This window comes from Lissotriton helveticus, chromosome 12 (assembly GCF_964261635.1).
Source record: "Lissotriton helveticus chromosome 12, aLisHel1.1, whole genome shotgun sequence".
Lineage (NCBI taxonomy): Eukaryota > Metazoa > Chordata > Amphibia > Caudata > Salamandridae > Lissotriton > Lissotriton helveticus.
The window spans coordinates 185,842,883-185,859,849 of record NC_136073.1 but is presented as its reverse complement, the minus strand read 5'-3'; the positions used below and the strand labels follow the sequence as shown (position 1 = coordinate 185,859,849).

At 43.6% G+C, this 16,967-nt stretch overlaps 1 protein-coding gene across 1 annotated transcript in view; it reads right to left on the bottom strand.

The window, feature by feature from the left end:
• Nucleotides 1–16,967, bottom strand: part of CDH13 (cadherin 13) — a 2,391,456-nt gene that overhangs the window by 856,885 nt on the left and 1,517,604 nt on the right. The window lies entirely within an intron of this gene.

Sequence of the window (16,967 nt, the reverse complement as noted above, 5' to 3'; positions counted from 1 at the left end):
GTTTGCGAAATTTGGGTAATTTTGCGTTCCGTGGAGAAGGCGAAACTGCCCAAAACTTTGCATTCCGCGACTTCGCGAAATTTTTTGCTTGTTCGCGTTCACAAAATGCGTATTCGTGAGATAGTTCCCCCCGAGCATGGAAACAGCGATTGCGTACAATAAAAAAGCTTCGAGAACAAGCAATTCCACATGTTCTCGGAAATTTGGCGTGTTCACAGAGATTTTTTACCATTTCACAGAGATTTGCGTAACGCGATTACGCGAATTCCGCTCACCCCTAGAGTGGGGGGACCAGCATACTCTTTAACCCAATCCTGGCGCTGGTCACATGCTGTTAACCAGCATGAGAGCAGGGCCCTGATTGGATGGAGCAGCCTCTCTCGCCGCTCTCCAGGCGCTGGAGGCCTGCACTTGCTCCCAGCCTAGTTGTCTTTAAACAGCTGGGTTGAGAGTTTTAAAGTGCCCATGTCTGGCTGTGTCACAAGACGGCCATACAAAGAGACATGCGCACTTTAAACAGTGCACCGGCAGCCCTCTGCCTACCATTCATCCCTGCTGCCACTCCGTTCGGACAGCGGAGGCTATCAGGGCTCTCCAGAGGTCATCTCACATGCATGGCCTACCTAAGAATGTCCCCTGTCTATGCCACCAGGCCGGATCCCTCCCTCCTGTCTAGGAGTGGGTCATCCCCTTTTTGCAGGCAGTACACAATCAGAGCTAGTGAACGGGAAGGATACTAACTTCTGGAGGAACATGGGGCGTGCCTTGTTCCAAGTAAGTGCTAAATTTGTAAAATAAAAAGTGCCAGGGCCCTGACCAGGAGGTCACTGCAGCTTGCACCACCCATAGCCACTGTCATCGTTGCCAAAACAACTACTCACCATCTCTCCCACCTGAAAGTGCGAAAGTTCAGATTTTTCCAGGTCCCCAAAGCTAATAGAATGGCTAGGGAGGCAGGTATTAGTATTTTTTTTTATGTATATTGTATTCATAAACATCCATTGTTCGGCTCATCTCTATATTAGATGAGCAGCGCCATTATGTGGCAGACTGTCCTAAGGGCGGTGTTGACAATGAAGTAACGATGCCGAGCACTGGGAACCAATTAAGTGCAGGTGCTGAGCATAGGAAACCACAGGCTCAAAATAAGCACTGGTATAAAACACATGGCCATGTGTGTTCGTTCCCTTGGTGCCTATTAAGACCTGTTGCGCATTACCTCTGTGGTGCAGGCAGCAGTGCAGAAACATCTGTCCATAGCTATCCTTTTCATGCCCAAATGCTAGCCTTTAATTGTAAGAGCAAACAATTTATTTTTCGTCAATAACTCTGTCTCGTGGGTATGAATACTTTTCAAGCAGTTACATATATTTGATGAGTGCACTGCTGCTTGTATGTTTCTATCCGCCGACATTTATTTTCAATAGTACAATGAATAGTGAGTTCTCCTGCATTGCTATATCTCAGAAGCGGCCTTAACACTTTATTACATTACTTGTGTATACATCTAAATTAAACAAATGCAAAAGTGAAAATATAAATGCATCTGTTAATGCATTTTTTCCAGATACCACATCCTTGTTAGGTGCCATGAAGAAGAGGCTGCTGAAAGCTCAAAAGAGAGGAGCCAAGTTTGAATAGATTGATTACAGATCCTTTGCTATACATACAAAAACTGTAATTAGTACCTTAAACCCCCTTCCTTTTTATAAAGTGATGGATACTACATCTTTAAAAAGTCAGCATGCCAGAATGCCATATTCTTTCTGCCAGTCCTCCAAATATCAACATTACAGCATCACATGCAAACATCAGGGCTCAGGCTGCAAACACGCTGGTGCAACCACATGCAGAATATACCTGCTGTATTAAACATGAGCTTGGTATTTGTCAAGGATTACCTTGAAGGGAACAGACCTAATGCACATTAATTCTTCTGTTTATATATGCAGGCCTAGCTCATTGGTGTATGATCTTTGACAGTGGCTGACATCTGAGAAATATCCTATTAGAAGCAGAAAGGTCAATGTCTCTCAGTCGGCATTGGAAGGGCACAATTTAGTCCCTTCATAAATTGCACTTAGTGAAAGGTATATCACATGGCGGCACAGTGGGCTGAGTGCAAACCTGGCCAAAAGTAGGTTATAACTGTGAATCACGACGGACTTGGCTTTCATCAATATAAGGCTAACACAATTACCAACTATCGTAATAAATTCTATTATTGAAGTGCCTATGTACATTACATTTTGTGAGGAAATTGTGTACATGTGGGTGTGGGTGTGTGTGTGTGTGCGTGTGTGTGTGGATGTGTGCGTGTGCCAGGGGCATAGCTATCACTAATGAAGCAAATGCACTGGCAGTGGGATCAGTGCAGAAAGTGGTCCATTGAACCCTGACAATGATGTATATTAATACACTAACAGCAGTCAAAGTGGAAATTTATCTTGCTTGCACTAATAATAATAATAATGATACTTTCTTTGATTAAAAAAAAATCATAAAAGGGTGGACTCACCACCATGCAAGCGGCATTTACATCATAAAAACAACACAAAATCAACTTTAAATCAAGTTAAAAATGAATATCATAAAATATGCAAAATTAGCGGGGAAAGGTCTAAAAGGAATAATGTGAGTTCTTTCTGGGGACACGTTAATTTTGACTCATGATGAAAGGGAAAGAAGTAAAAAGTATAAAAAGATAATGGTAGTTCAAACAAGAGGCACGTTATTTTTAACTCATGATACAAAGAGATAACCGTTTGGAGAGAAGGGGAAGAGAGTGGAAAAGTCCGTGGCCTGCCAGAGCCTGGCCTATTGTCCGGAAATCTCTTTGGTTGCTGCCCTTTTTTCCAGCTCTATGGTGGCGAGATTCAAAATGTTAATTGTTACTTGTTATGGTATTACAAGAGAGTTCTATCCAAGATCCACATAGGCATCTTATCACCGCCGCCCTGCAAGTTCTCTCCTGGGCTTCTCTTAGAAGTGATCGAAGAAGTGATTTTCTTAGATTATGAAGTGCCGGGCATATGCATATAAGGGACAGTAAAGACTCTGTGCCGTTGCCACAGAGGCGGCAGTCCGGAGTTGCCCACAACCGTAGCCATTTAGGAGTGAGGTCTTTGGACGGGAAGCAGCCCAGCCTTAAAATGCTTATTTTCCTTTTATAGTGGTCCCTGAAGCATTTTTTCAAATATTCCTGAGGTTTTAGGTAGGTATATGACGGCAAAACGATCCAGGCATGGCTTTTGCCAGCCACTGCTGCTTTATCCATGAGTAAAGATGCTTGTTTGACTGCTTTCTTGGTTATCAGCTTGAAGGCGGAATAAGTCATGGGCAAAAGCCAAGATTCTTCCAGTTTTAATGCCTCCAAAGCTTGCCTCAAGATCTTGTATGTTGAGTCTGGTAGCCCGGCTTGTTTTTCTACCTCTAACCAGCAAAGGTGGGCCAGGAATTCGTCTTCTGCGTCCCTCATACGCCAGTAATAATTGGCTAGTGTTCCTTGTCTTGCTTGGAACTGGTTAGTAAGACCGAACTCCAAACGATTTTGGGCTTGCGAAATATGTCTTGGGATTGAGAAAAGAGTTTTGAACAGTCTGGATTGGGCGAGATTTAACGCTGCGGCATCCCGGATTGCCAATAATTCAGAGCCGTATGTTAGTGATGGCAGAAATTTAGCGGCTGCGATGTTAAGAATGTGGCCGGTGCAATTTTATTTATTTTATTTATTTTTCACATTTGTAGAGCGCTCTGTTACCCGGAGGTGTCCTGGCGCTGAGTGCTGGTGCAAGAATAAGTGGAGCTTAGTGGGTGAAAAGCCAGGTTTTGAGCTCTCTCCTGAACATCATCAGGTCCTGGGTTTGTCTAAGCCTGAGTGGAAGTTTATTCCAGGCCTCGGCAGCACCAAGGGAGAAGCTTCTGCCTCCCCAGCGAGCTCTTTTAGTTCTGGGGACCGTGACCAGGGCCTGTTCCCCTGATCTCAGTGTTCTTGCCGGTATGTGCCATCGAAAGAGCAGTTTCATATGTCTGGGGCCCATTTCATGTAGGGCTTTAAAAACTATGCATAGTGCCTTAAAAACAATTTGCTTGCGGACAGGTAGCCAATGAAGAGTCACCAGATCCTGACTGATGGATGCGAATTTGGGGGTGTCAGTGATCAGGCGGGCAGCTGCGTTCTGTAGTAGTTGTAGTTTATTAAGGACACTCTGCTGGGCGTTTAGCATCAGGCTGTTACAGTAGTCTAAGCGGGAGAGAGCTAGACCTGTAACAATGCTTTTCCTATGTTCCCTCTCTACATAAGGGAGAATTTTTCTGATAGTTTTAAGAACATAATGCAAGGAGAAGGAGAGTGCGTTAACCTGGGGTTTAAAGGACAAGGAATTGTCCACTAGAATGCCCAGGTTTTTTACTTTGTCCACCGGGGAGGGGAGAGGACCCATTTCGTCTGGCCACCAGCTCGGGGACCAGAAGTTGTCCGTGGCTCCGAAGAGCAGTACTTCTGTTTTCGAGGAATTAAGTTTAAGGCAGTTTTGTGCCATCCAGCACTCCACCTCACGCATGCAGCTTTTAAATCTGTCTGCTGTATCTTCAACATTTCCTGGTAAGAGTGACACCACTATCTGAGTGTCGTCTGCATATGCTGTGAGATGAAAGCCAAATGACCGTATCACCGGGGCTAGGGATGCAACATAGACATTAAAAAGGGTAGGGCTAAGCGAAGACCCCTGAGGGACTCCACAAGGCAGCACAAAGGGGTGGGATTCGTAGTCTCCTAGGGCCACTACCTGGGTTCTGTCGGCCAGAAAGGCCTGTAGGATGTTGAGTGCCTTTCCCTGGATTCCACAGGCCCTCAGCCGGTCCACCAACTTTTTGTGGTGGACCGTATCGAAGGCCGCGGACAGATCCAGCAGGATCAGGGCCGCTCTGCCTCCTGCGTCCATCACCTGCCTCATGTCCTCCACTGATTTAATCAGGGCAGATTCCGTACTGTGCTCTGGCCGAAAACCGTGTTGTGAGGGGTCAAGGTGGTCCCCTGTGTTTAAAAAGGCGCTAAGTTGTGAGTTAAGGCTGCCTTCGATAATTTTTGCGGGGAGAGGTAGTCGTGCTATCGGCCGATAATTATTCAAATTGGTGATGTCTTGGTTGGGTTTTTTTAGTAAAGGCAGGATAGATGCTCGCTTCCATATGGAGGGATATTCTCCTTTCTCTAGCATCTGATTGAAAAGTGGGGTAAGTCCCCTTGCAATGGCATCTGGGGCTAGTTTGGCTATGCCAGTAGGACAGGGGTCATGCGGCGAACCTGATTTTATTTTTAAAAGGCGCATAGCCACTTCCTTTTCAGTAATGGGCTGGAATTGTTGGAGTCTGGCTGAAGGGCCTAAGGACTTCAGGCCCTCCCTCGGGGGGGATGTCGTAACCCGACTGTCTAGTGAAAAAAAAATATTTTCTACCTTTTCTCGAAAGAAGCTAGCTAGGTTTTCACAGAGCGGTAGACTGGGGGGGATTTCTGTGGCTTTAGGATTGGCTAGAAGTGATACTGTTTGAAATAATTTTTTGGGGGTGTTGCTGGCTTCCTTTATCTGTTTCGTTAGGAAAGCCTTTTTTGCTTGCAAAATTCTATCTCTGTAGCTTCTTTGTTCTAAGTTAAGAGTTTGTTTGTCTGCCTCGCTGTAGTTTGTTCGCCAGATTCTCTCCAATTTTTTACACCGTATTTTGTGTTCCCTGATTTGTTCTGTGAACCAGGGAGCTGCTGGAGAGGCCCGGGTGGAATAGGTAGTTTTGGGGGGTGCCAAGAGCGAGCAGGCATGATCCAGCCAGGCTGTATAGCATCTGGCCGCTTCCTCTACATCGTCAGGGGGCAGGGTCCGGGAGTTTGCTAGCGTCATTTCCAGTTTGTCCCCTTTGATGTTCTTCCATTTTCTGACCTGTCTTGGGGCGTTTTTTGTGTTAGGAGGTTTCATGGGAGTGATGAGGGATATGGTGAATAGAATAGCAGAGTGATCCGACCAAGATACTGGAAGAACCGATATGACTTTTAGGTTGGGATGATTTGTAAAAATCCCGTCTAGGGTATGTCCTGCTTTGTGTGTAGGGGTCAATACCCGTTGCGTCATATCAATCCCCCCCAGTAGGTCGATTAACTCCCGGGAGTTTACGTCAGTGTCACACTCTAAGTGAAAGTTAAAATCGCCCAAAAGGGTGAACATTTGTGCTGATGCTGCGGCTTCGAGTACACTATTTAATCCTGTAAAAAATTGGTCTTTCCCACCTGGGGGTCGGTATATCAGACTACCACTAAAGGATTGATGATCTGAGAGCGTGAGGTTGAAAAGCAGCGATTCATTAAGGCCAGCGGGACCGGGTTGAAAGGCGCCTCTGATGCTGTTATGATAGATAATCGCTAACCCACCCCCTCTTCTTTTATCCCTGTTTTGGGTGTGACACACATAGTCCTGGGGGGTAGCTTTGACTATGTCAGGCCCTGATGCTGCATCAGTCCATGACTCCGTGATGAAAGCGATCTTAATGTCCTCCTCTTGGATGGCTTCTGCTATCTGCAGACTGTGTTTGACTAGGGATCTTGTGTTGAGCAGGAGGCATTTGACCGAGGAGTTTTTTCCCTTGAGTGGGATGGATTTACGGCCCTTCTGGGATGCAATTGGTTGCCAGAGGGATTTGGGCAGGGTTTGTCGACAGTTGGCACAACATGAGGGATGAAGATGGTCTTTATGTCCTGGTTTCCTTACTTCGCAGCCCTCTGTGGCGGGCATTGTGTTTAGCGCCCACAGTGCGTCTCTATCGTATCGACGTTTGAAGGCAGGATGGAAGGTGTGCGGGGTAGGGGGACTGGCCCTAGGCGCGGGTCCGGTGCGGACGGGCGCAGACGGGCTCGCCGCTGGCGCGCCCGCTGCGCTCGTCCGCTGCGCTTCCTAGTGAGGGGGGCCATTAAGGAGGAAAGGGCGGGAGGGGCGGAGCACTAGACTGCTCGTCCGTCTCCCGACCCAAGATGGCGCTACCTCCGGAGGAGAGCTGCCTCCAGTGCTCGGTTTTGCCACGAGGGCACAGAACAGCACCCAAGATGTTAAAAGTGACACTGGCTAAAACCGGCAGGTAAAGCAATCAATTGTAACATTAAATTCTGATTTAAACAAAGCAGCATTCGGAAAGTTTAAAAAATTTAAAATTAAATTCTGATTAAAACAGAGCAGCAATCGCAAAGTTTTAAAATGTAAAATTAGATTCTGATTAAAACATAGCAGCATTCGCAACGTTTTAAAAAAATGTACTGTCCCGGCTTTCCGCCTCAGGACGTCAGCAAAACTCACACTCGCACTAGCAGTCAAGCAATGTCCGTTTAATTGCTTTTGAACAGTTTTGAAAGCAAATTGAAGCTGCTTAGCTTTGGATTTCCCCTGTTCTAGGTGCTGTTTAAACTTTAATCGATGGTCCAATACAATTCCCAGATATGTATAATGGTCTACCTGGATTAGAGGGGTAGAATTTATCTTCCAGACAATTTTTTTTTTTCTGGAGCCACAGAAGCATAGGATGTTAGTTTTCTTTAGATTTATAGTCAGTTGTGCGTTCGAGAGGTACTGCAACAGTTTGGAGATCAAGCGTTGTAGACCGATGGGGGTTTTCGAGAGGAGCACAATGTCATCTGCATACTGGAGGATTATTATAGGTGAGTGGGCCAATTTTGGTGGATCTCCCTGGATGGTACTTAGGTCACTTTCTAGGTCCACGGTATAGATGTTAAAGAGGCTGGGGGCCAGTACGCAGCCTTGCTTTAAACGTGTCTGTGTAGAGCTCAATAATTGCTCCCAACAACTTTTGCGGGACGCCCCAGGCTTTCATTTAGCCCAAAGATTAGATCTGGGCACTTTGTCAAAGGCCGCTTTTAGGTCCAGGAAACAAGTGTACAGCGGGGTGGAATTGTAGGTAACTTTGTTAACAAGGAGGGTTAACGCAGATAGATTAGTCAAGGTGCCCAGTCCTGGCCGAAAGCCTGTTTGTGTCCGGGGGATTATCCCTGTACTGCTCACCCAGGATTCCAGTTCTACCAACAAGTTGGAAGCATAGATCTTAGCCTCCACGTCTGTTAAGGCTATTAGCCTATAGTTGTTAGGGTCTGAGCGGGACCCGGATTTATAGATTGGATGCAGAATGCTACCTCTCCATGATTCGGGAATGTTCCCGGTCTTGAAACTCTGACCAAATAGAGGTGTTAATTGGCTGGCCCAAAACGATGGGTCTTTCCTAAATAAGGCATTGGAAAGCCCGTTTGGTCCGGGCGCTCTGTCTGCTCTCAATGATTTTATGGTATTTGAGACCTGCTTTAATGAGAACAATTCCATGTCTCCTGTATTCTTTGGTGTCGGTAAATTTCCAATGATTTTTGGAACTGGCGTTATACTCAGGCTGGACCGGAAATGCTCCTCAGGACGCTCGGCGTTTTTATCCATAGGTAAATTATACGAGGAATTGTATAATGAGTCGATGTGACTACTCCAGAGCTGGAGCCGTCATATCTGAGTTAAACTGGCGATGTTTGCCATTTAGCATAAAGTTCATTTTTGCCCAAAAATATTTTGAATTCTGAAATTTACTTGCATGGAGTATGGAGCACACTAGTTTTTCCCTGTGCATCTTGCTTGCACAAGGGTCTATAGCATCCTTACTACACTACTGATGTGTGTTCATGTTCATCGTTATAAAGATGGGCAAGCCACTGAACGGTTAAGCCAAATACCTGGCTCTGGCTTTCCTCAAAATCCTTCTGCACCATGAAGCTAAACGTAGCAGACCTTTCATGTGATTTCCGACTCCCACCCACACTCAACCCTCACGCACATAGCATTAAAAGAAATCACAAATCTTTGATGTTAAAAAGGAAAGTAAAAGATACCCCCTCTTGTTGCTGACCTGAAACTAGAACACCTAGCCTCGCTCCTGGCTTCCCCTCTTGACCAAACTGTGTGATCCTAGGCAAATTCGAATTTCCTGCTTATTCTTTGGTAATACATCAGACAGCACTTTAAAATATGTGTTTTCAGGATGTGCCATGTACAAAAACTTCTTGTGTTTGATATAACGGACTATAATGTTACTCCATCTATAAAAAGAAACATAAAGGGTACTGTTGATAACTGACTTGCATCTTAAATGACTGATGCCATTGTCATCAGGGCCCGGAAGCAGGAATGAGCAGGAATGTTTCCAAGTTCATGTTAAAAAACGTTCACTTTTCAAAAAACCTGATGTGCTAAGGTGAAACACTTCCTTCCACGTGTTAAAGTACACTTTTTTGAGTTTTGAAGAGATTATACATATTTTTATATAATGTTTATTGCATGTTGTTCATGCCAACTATTTTAGAGACTTTGGGCCAGATGTAGGTCGCCAAATACCGGTCGGTAACGGCCGATTTCAGCCGTTACCGACAGGTATTTGGGATTTGACATGTAGGTGGCCTTAATTTTACCGATTCGGTAAAATACCGAATCAGTAAAGTTACCGAATCGGTAAATCCAGATGTAGGTTGCACTTTAAACAGTGCCACAGGCCATTACCGATTTGTTATTAACCACCAAATACTATTTGGTGGTAAATAACGAATACCTGTGTACATGCACATCTGTGCATGTACACCTGTGCCATGTGGCACACATACATGCCCCCTTAGGGCATGTATGTGTGCCACATGGCACACAAGCCAAAATAAGGGGTGCAATAGGGTGTCAAAGTGACACCCTGTTCCCCTTGACAAATCGGTATTTTTACCGAATCGGTATTTACCGATTCGGTAATTGACATTGATTCCTACGGGATATCAATGGCAATTACCGAATCGGTATTTACCGAATCCTACCGATTCGGTAAAAAATACCAAATTTTTAGCTACATCTGATTTACCGAATCTAGAATATTGAATCGGTAAAATTCGGTATTTTAGAGTCGGTAAATGAGGATTACCTACATCGGGCCCTTAGCACATTACAGGCTCCTAGAGCTAGAGTCGATCCTTGGCTCGGCTCTCCCTGTTAATTTGTTGGTTCACTCACCTTTATGTAAATGTGCATCTCTGTATTTTCTTGGGCATTTTGGTGTATGTGTTGTAAATGTACATATGTGCACTGTTATGAGTACAATGTAAAGAAGCACTATATAATAAGCAATGAAAAATAAAAATGAATACAAAACCACCTTCTATTGTTAGCAGTTCTAGTGTTACATGGATTATGTAAAAGTCACTAGTTTCTTTCACTGTGTTCAACCAGTTCAACTCTACTCCTCAATACTATTCTTAACTGCAGTTCTGATTGTGTTATGTCTGTGTTTTTAAGTTGCCCTTCTCGAGTTGCTACTTGAAGTGAGGTCAACAAAATCTTTTGATGATGGCTTTCATAGGAAAATATGCAAAATATTCAAGCTCTTGGTTGTTCACAGTAATAATAATAATAATTCCACATTTGTAAAGAGCATGTTTATCACCCCTTAGGGTTTCCAGGTGCTGGGGGGCCGTCGAGGGTATAACGTGAGCTATTGCTAAGAGTCACATGATGCTGAGCTGCCTCCAGCAATCGAACTGTGAGCCCCGTGCTCTGGAGTCAGCTGCTCTGGCTGCTACACCTCACCACTCCCAGTGTGGCATGCAGTGGGCTCATGCTTCATAATGTGCATGTATGCAAACAGCATGTGTTCCTCTCTCGGCAGTACTGCAATACTCCACTCCTTTATGGAACCAGTGTGTATGCTTTTGCATATGCCAACTTAAAGAACCATTGTTGAATCTCTCAAAATTGGCAGTTTTATAGGAAATAATTTGTAAGACATTTACAAATGTCCCGGTATTGAAGGACCTCTTTAGAGCCCATTTGCGAAGAGTTACCCAGCACCCCCTCAAGATGTTTGCTTTCACTTTAAGCAACAAAAAGGAGGTCACCCATATCAACAACAGAATGAGACTCGAACTGTGTCCAAGAGTCCAATGCCATTTTAAAGTGGCAAAAGAATTTATATCGGCAAGCAGTACCCATCATATTGATTTCAATGGTCGATTTCCACCAACTTAATTCAGACCTGATAAGATACATAGCAAAACTGTGATGAAGGTAATTCTCACTTCAGTCTAATCCACTATGAAGTCTTCTGCTATCTTTCCATTGAACAACTGTGTAGCTGTTGTGACATTGCAAAATGGGGACTCTTCATGAGTAAATCAGACTACTCTGAAACAAAATGAGTCAAGCCTGACTTAGTATGCTTTTTGATATCTGATCTAGTAGTGTCTGCAAATTGCAAAATATTACCATGTCAAATAGACATGGTTTTCGTGAAATTTTAGGATATTACACAACAATTATTTTGCCATTCATCGGCAAGAAAATTGTTGCAACATTCTACCATGGTTTCAAAAGTAATACAACATATCGGTGGGCTATTGCTTTGAGTGCAAAATGACTCTTAGATATGGAACAACTGAGTTATAGAGTTCTCACAAGACATTTTCTGCTCAAATAAGTCCCAAGTCCTCCATGGGCAAAAATGATGTGGAAAAACATGTAATTGGTGAGGAGAAAATGATTGTGAAATACGCTCCACCCCAAAAAAATGGATATTACACAAGCTTTCACACATGTAACTTTCATTGAATGCCAAGTCATTTGGTTTCAACCTGGAAACCAACCTCGCCCTCAAGGAACACATACCATAAAACCAATAATGGCCTGGGATCAGCTCTCTCTTCTAAAGAAAGTGATACATTTTGCTTTAAAAAGTGACTTTGGAACTGCTCTTCAATGCTTTATACTCTTGCATCTGGATTGTGGTAATATTCTGCTCCATGCCCCCGTCTTCACACAGGCCCTCCCTAAGGGCATCCTAACTGCTCTCATCCAGGACTTGAAGAAATATGATCACATCACTCACACCCTTATGGAACTCCGTTGACTCCCCTGGCCTTCTCGCACCATCTTCAAAACCAGGTGCATCTTTAATAAAGCTATCATGATCAGCACCCTGCTCAAATTGCAGGAAAGCTCGCCATCTCTGGCGGTTCTTGGCACACCATCCATCCTGTCCACCATCAGACCGAAGACTAACAAGTGTAGGAAAGAAAAGACAAAGCAGCAGACCTTTCTATCTATGCACCTAACATAACATCTGTAACAACATCCCTCTATCCATCAAGACCACCCCAATGATACATCCTTTTTAGGAAGAGTGAATGATGCACCTCTAAAGAACGGCGTCACTATGCCTTAACCATCCACAAACCATCATCCTACCCTGTTGCTCATCAATTATATACTTGTCCTTGACTCTGTACAGAGCTCCACTGCCTTTTCCCAAGCTTTGCACTACAAAAATACCACATAAACATGAAAATGCGTGTATGGATAAGGTCTTCAAGGAAATACAAGGCTACTGCATTGAGAGTGGTAGAGACAAACTAAAAGAACATCGAGTACCTTATTTCATTAGGGCAGAAAAAACGAAACTTGCCATGCACGAAACCTTCAGGACTAAAGCTCTGACATGTCCAAAAATCTGTACAGCTATCAACTTAAAATTCGAGCACCCAACATCAAACAATTCTAGAAACTACTAAAAAGGCATCTTTTCCAAAAGCAGAAGTAACATAAGTGTAAACTCTATTACACACCTTAATAGTTGACTGGAACCTCTCCATCTAATTACAACAAATTTTAGGATGCCCAAGGGTTTGAGTGCTTTATAAAGCATACATGCAAAACATATGCAGATATGCGATTTGAATGGCTACCTCAGTCATAGCAAAGAAGGGTTACACCTGCTAATGCTTAAGTAGGCAACTCACACCCAAGTTTGAGAGCAGAACCAAATAGCAAAAAGTTCATCAAGCGCATGAAACCTGAGTCGTTTGATGTTCATGTCTAACACTAACATTAGAGATATATTGGTAAATATGCCTTTAACAAACAAAAGGCCATCTCTGGTACTGTTTCTACTCGTACATTCATAAATGTGTACTTCTGATACTGAAACTGGTATGTACCATGAAGTATACATGTGTGGTACAGGATGGCCATGGATATGCACCTGTGCCATGCACCATGCATATCAGTGATAAAAATACATATTTGAGAGACATTTGCGAATGTCCAGCAATCTCTTGACTTAGGGACCCTGATAAAAATAGTGACTCTGTTCCACTGGATGTTGTAAAAGAGTACCTTTTGCTTTTATGAAAATCAAAATTAACCTTTGCTCCTTTCATCGAGTTGACATTTTATGTCTGGCATGCCAGTGTAGCTGTATGCTATCCTTTCGTTAACACATTCTTCACAAAAGGCATAGGCTGAATTATTTATGGGATCTATTGAGTGGGTCTTTGGCTCTGACCCATAACAGTGCTGTCCTCCCAGCTCATGCAACATCTGGTCATTTTATCATTCCGTGCAATGCATGCAGGGCTGCCTTTAGCGCAGGGGGCGCATGGTGCGACTATTCTTTTTGGCGCCCCTCCTCCAGTGACCTCCACCTTGGATTCCCTCACTACCATCTGGCAAAAGTGCCAATCTTCTCTCCAGAGACCCTCTCTCACATATATGTAATTTGTTTTAAAGCACTGGTAAAGGCTGGTTTTACTAATCCACACACCTAGCCTCATAAAATACAGAACTGTTCTTTGCAGCAGGCATATTAACCCTCTGTGCTATGTTATGGCAAGTCGAAAAAACTGCCACTAGACACAACTCTGATCTCTTTCTCTAGCTGGAACATTAATTACAAGAGTTAACTTGACATTGTTATTGCTTGCCAAAAGCTGGATGCACAACGAACACTGCGGCAGGCGTTTTTAAATCGTAAGAAGTTGCTAAACACAGCGCCCTCTCCTGAGAACAGTGCTCCCCTCCAGGTCAGCGCCCAGTGCAGCTACACCAGTCGCACTGCCCTAAAGCCGGCCCTAAATGCATGAAAGGCTATTTTAAAAGTACATTGAATCACACCTGAATTTCATTAGCACATAAATAATTTGTTTACATAAAACAATCGCTTTTTTTTCACTGCAGTAGGCTTTTTTAAAACAATTTTTTAGTGAGAACTCAACGTGCAAGTAAAACCTACTCTCTTTGCCAATGCGTCCTGCTCTTCCTTCCTGTTTCAAGTATGACTGTAACAAGAAGTTATTCTACTACTGACATTAAGATACTAAATAAAACAGAATCTGGTCCTCATACAAACAAGACAGCATTGGACCTATTAAAGTAACATTTTTGTCTTGTAGTTAAAAGAAGAGCAGTGACAATGTCTGTCACTGTTCCTTGATCAGGGATTTGGAAAGTAGCACACAGATTAATAAGGGTTCATGCTATTGTCTTCATCTGTTGATTTCTCCTCCAATTCCCCATTTCTCTTCACACTTTCTCCCAGTGACTGAGATAATTCAAAAGAATTGTCTAGGAGGAAAGAGCACATTTAATAGGCTCGTGGTTTTGAGAATAGTGAGGATGAAAGGCGCACAGCGGGACCTACCTCTGATTCACCAGAAACAGAGTAGTTGTTTCAGGACTGCTGTTCTCTAAACACAGAGGAGCCAGTAAAGCAGATAACAATGGGGTTCATGGCCTACTGGGGGATGCCCGAAAGTGCTTCACATAGCTATGTGACGTTGATTTCCTCTTTTTCAAGGCCTAATCGTGAATAATAGAAATCCAGAAGGAAATCAGTATTATGAAGTTCAAAATTCACACAATGAGAAAAAAAGGGGCTATAAAGGAATTCGTATCTGCTGTGGAGAGAAAGGACAAAGGGAAAAGAGAATGGGAGAGAGACATTGTGGGACAGAAACAATATGAGAGAGAAGGTGAGAGAGTGGCAGACTAAAAGGTGAACGGGATGGCAAGATAGATAAGGAGAGAAAGAACCAGGGAGAAAAGAAGAGAGGGTCGAGGAAGAGAATGCTAGAGAGAATATGAGAGAGAGTAAAGGAGGCCAAGAGAGAAAGGGAGAGAGAGAAAACAACTGAAGACGGCATATAAGAGGAATGGGGGCGGAAAAGGGAAATGGGCTTGTTTAATTGGGTTGGTTAAACCAATAATATCACTGTACTGTAGGACCTATTTAGAAATGTGCCTACACCAAGTGGAACACCAGAGCAACATAACAGATATATCTCCTATTCTGAAAACAACTACTGGTCAACAGAACTAGTCCAACAACCACTATTGCTTACAATAGAAAAATATACAACATCATTCTAGGTACATTTCAGACAAAGCAGAAACATAAGTGATTCCAGTCCAATGCCTCAAAACCTACATAGACCCGTGGGAGAAGGAATTCATCACTCTTAGCGTTGGAGGACACACCACTCAGGGAAGCAATAGAAACACAGAAACTTGCCATTTGTCTATGTTCTTTAAGAACTAAACAAAGATTTGCAACCCGCTGCTGAATGCAGATACAGTACACAAAGCAAAGTAAACACTAGGAACTGATCAATAGACGCTTCACTAAAGTAGGATGCTGGCACACAGTGAGGAATCAAAGGCACAGACAAAAAATGATAAAGTATGATCAACCACCAGCAGAATATTGGAAGTGGGCAGACCAAACAGACGTGGAAAGCAGCTCACAAATGCATCCATCTAGTCCTTATTCGCCACCAACGAATGTGAAGTGGTGGCTAAACTTCTCCTGGTTACAGTATCCATGCTTTGATTGAGGGGCACCAACCATGGATAAAGAGCTAATGAATTTATTGTAGTGTCCTATTTAAATTATATTTTTTTAGCTCTTCTTTTGGATATTGAAAAATCAGAACTGATTAATTGTTGTTTACTTTCTTTGTGTATTGTTGTAAAGATGTATATTTGTAACTAGCAGCCCGTCCCGACGTTGTCCGAGAGCAATTAGGCTTCAGGGCCCCCGCCCGCCCCGACGTTGTCCGTGGGTCCCCCGGAGCCTTCCTCCATATATTGCAGTATTATACCTCTATGTTTACTTTGTACGCTTTTGTAACCTGCACACGTAACTTTTTCCTCCTGTAATGCACCGTTTGGCTCACTTTTTTAATGCTCCGTTTGCTTCCGTTTGCTACCTGCACATGTCACTTTTTCCTCCTATACCTCTATGTTTACTTTCTACGCTTTTGTAACCTGCACCCGTAACTTTTTCCTCCTGTAATGCACCGTTTGGCTCACTTTTGTAATGCTCCGTTTGCTCCCTCTTGCTCACGATATACGCTTTTGTAACCTGCACACGTAACTTTTTCCTCCAGTAATGCACCGTTTGGCTCACTTTTGTAATGCTCCGTTTGTTTCCTCTTGCTCACGATTTTCATTTTTGCTTAATTTTTCCGCCACTCACCGCTCCTAAATAAATAAATAAATAACCTACCTCATCCGCCGCTCACTGCTCCTCCCCGCCTGTCCGCCGCTCCTCACCGCCTGTCCGCCGCTCCTCACCGCTCCTCGCCGCGCCATGTCCGCCGGTCCTCCTCGCACTCCTGGACGCCGCTCCTCCCCGCGCTCCTCACGTCGGGCACGCACGTCGCGGCCTGCGCTTCTTCCAAGGGACTACTTTTTTTTTGGGTAAATTTTTTTGAATAACGTATATTTATTAAGTTTATATAGCCTATGTCCATCTGCACACCCTGACGATTACAAAGATTTATCGGGTGTGTGGATTGGCGCTGTGGTTCCCGAGTTTACCCGCCTCAAAGGTTCAAAGTTCTTCCTTTATAATAGTAGTATAGATATGTTATTTGAATCCACAATTGTGCATACATAAATGAAGGTGGGAGGCGAGAAATTCATGACATGTTTTGTATGTGACTTTTGTGTGTAACTAATAACAAAAGTATTTCCATTTAAAAAAAAAAAAAAATGGTGACCGCTTTTATTGAGTATAGTGTTCACGAAAAAAAGGAGGTTGTGAAAAGTATTACTCAGTTTTGCCATTGTGTGTTTGTGCAC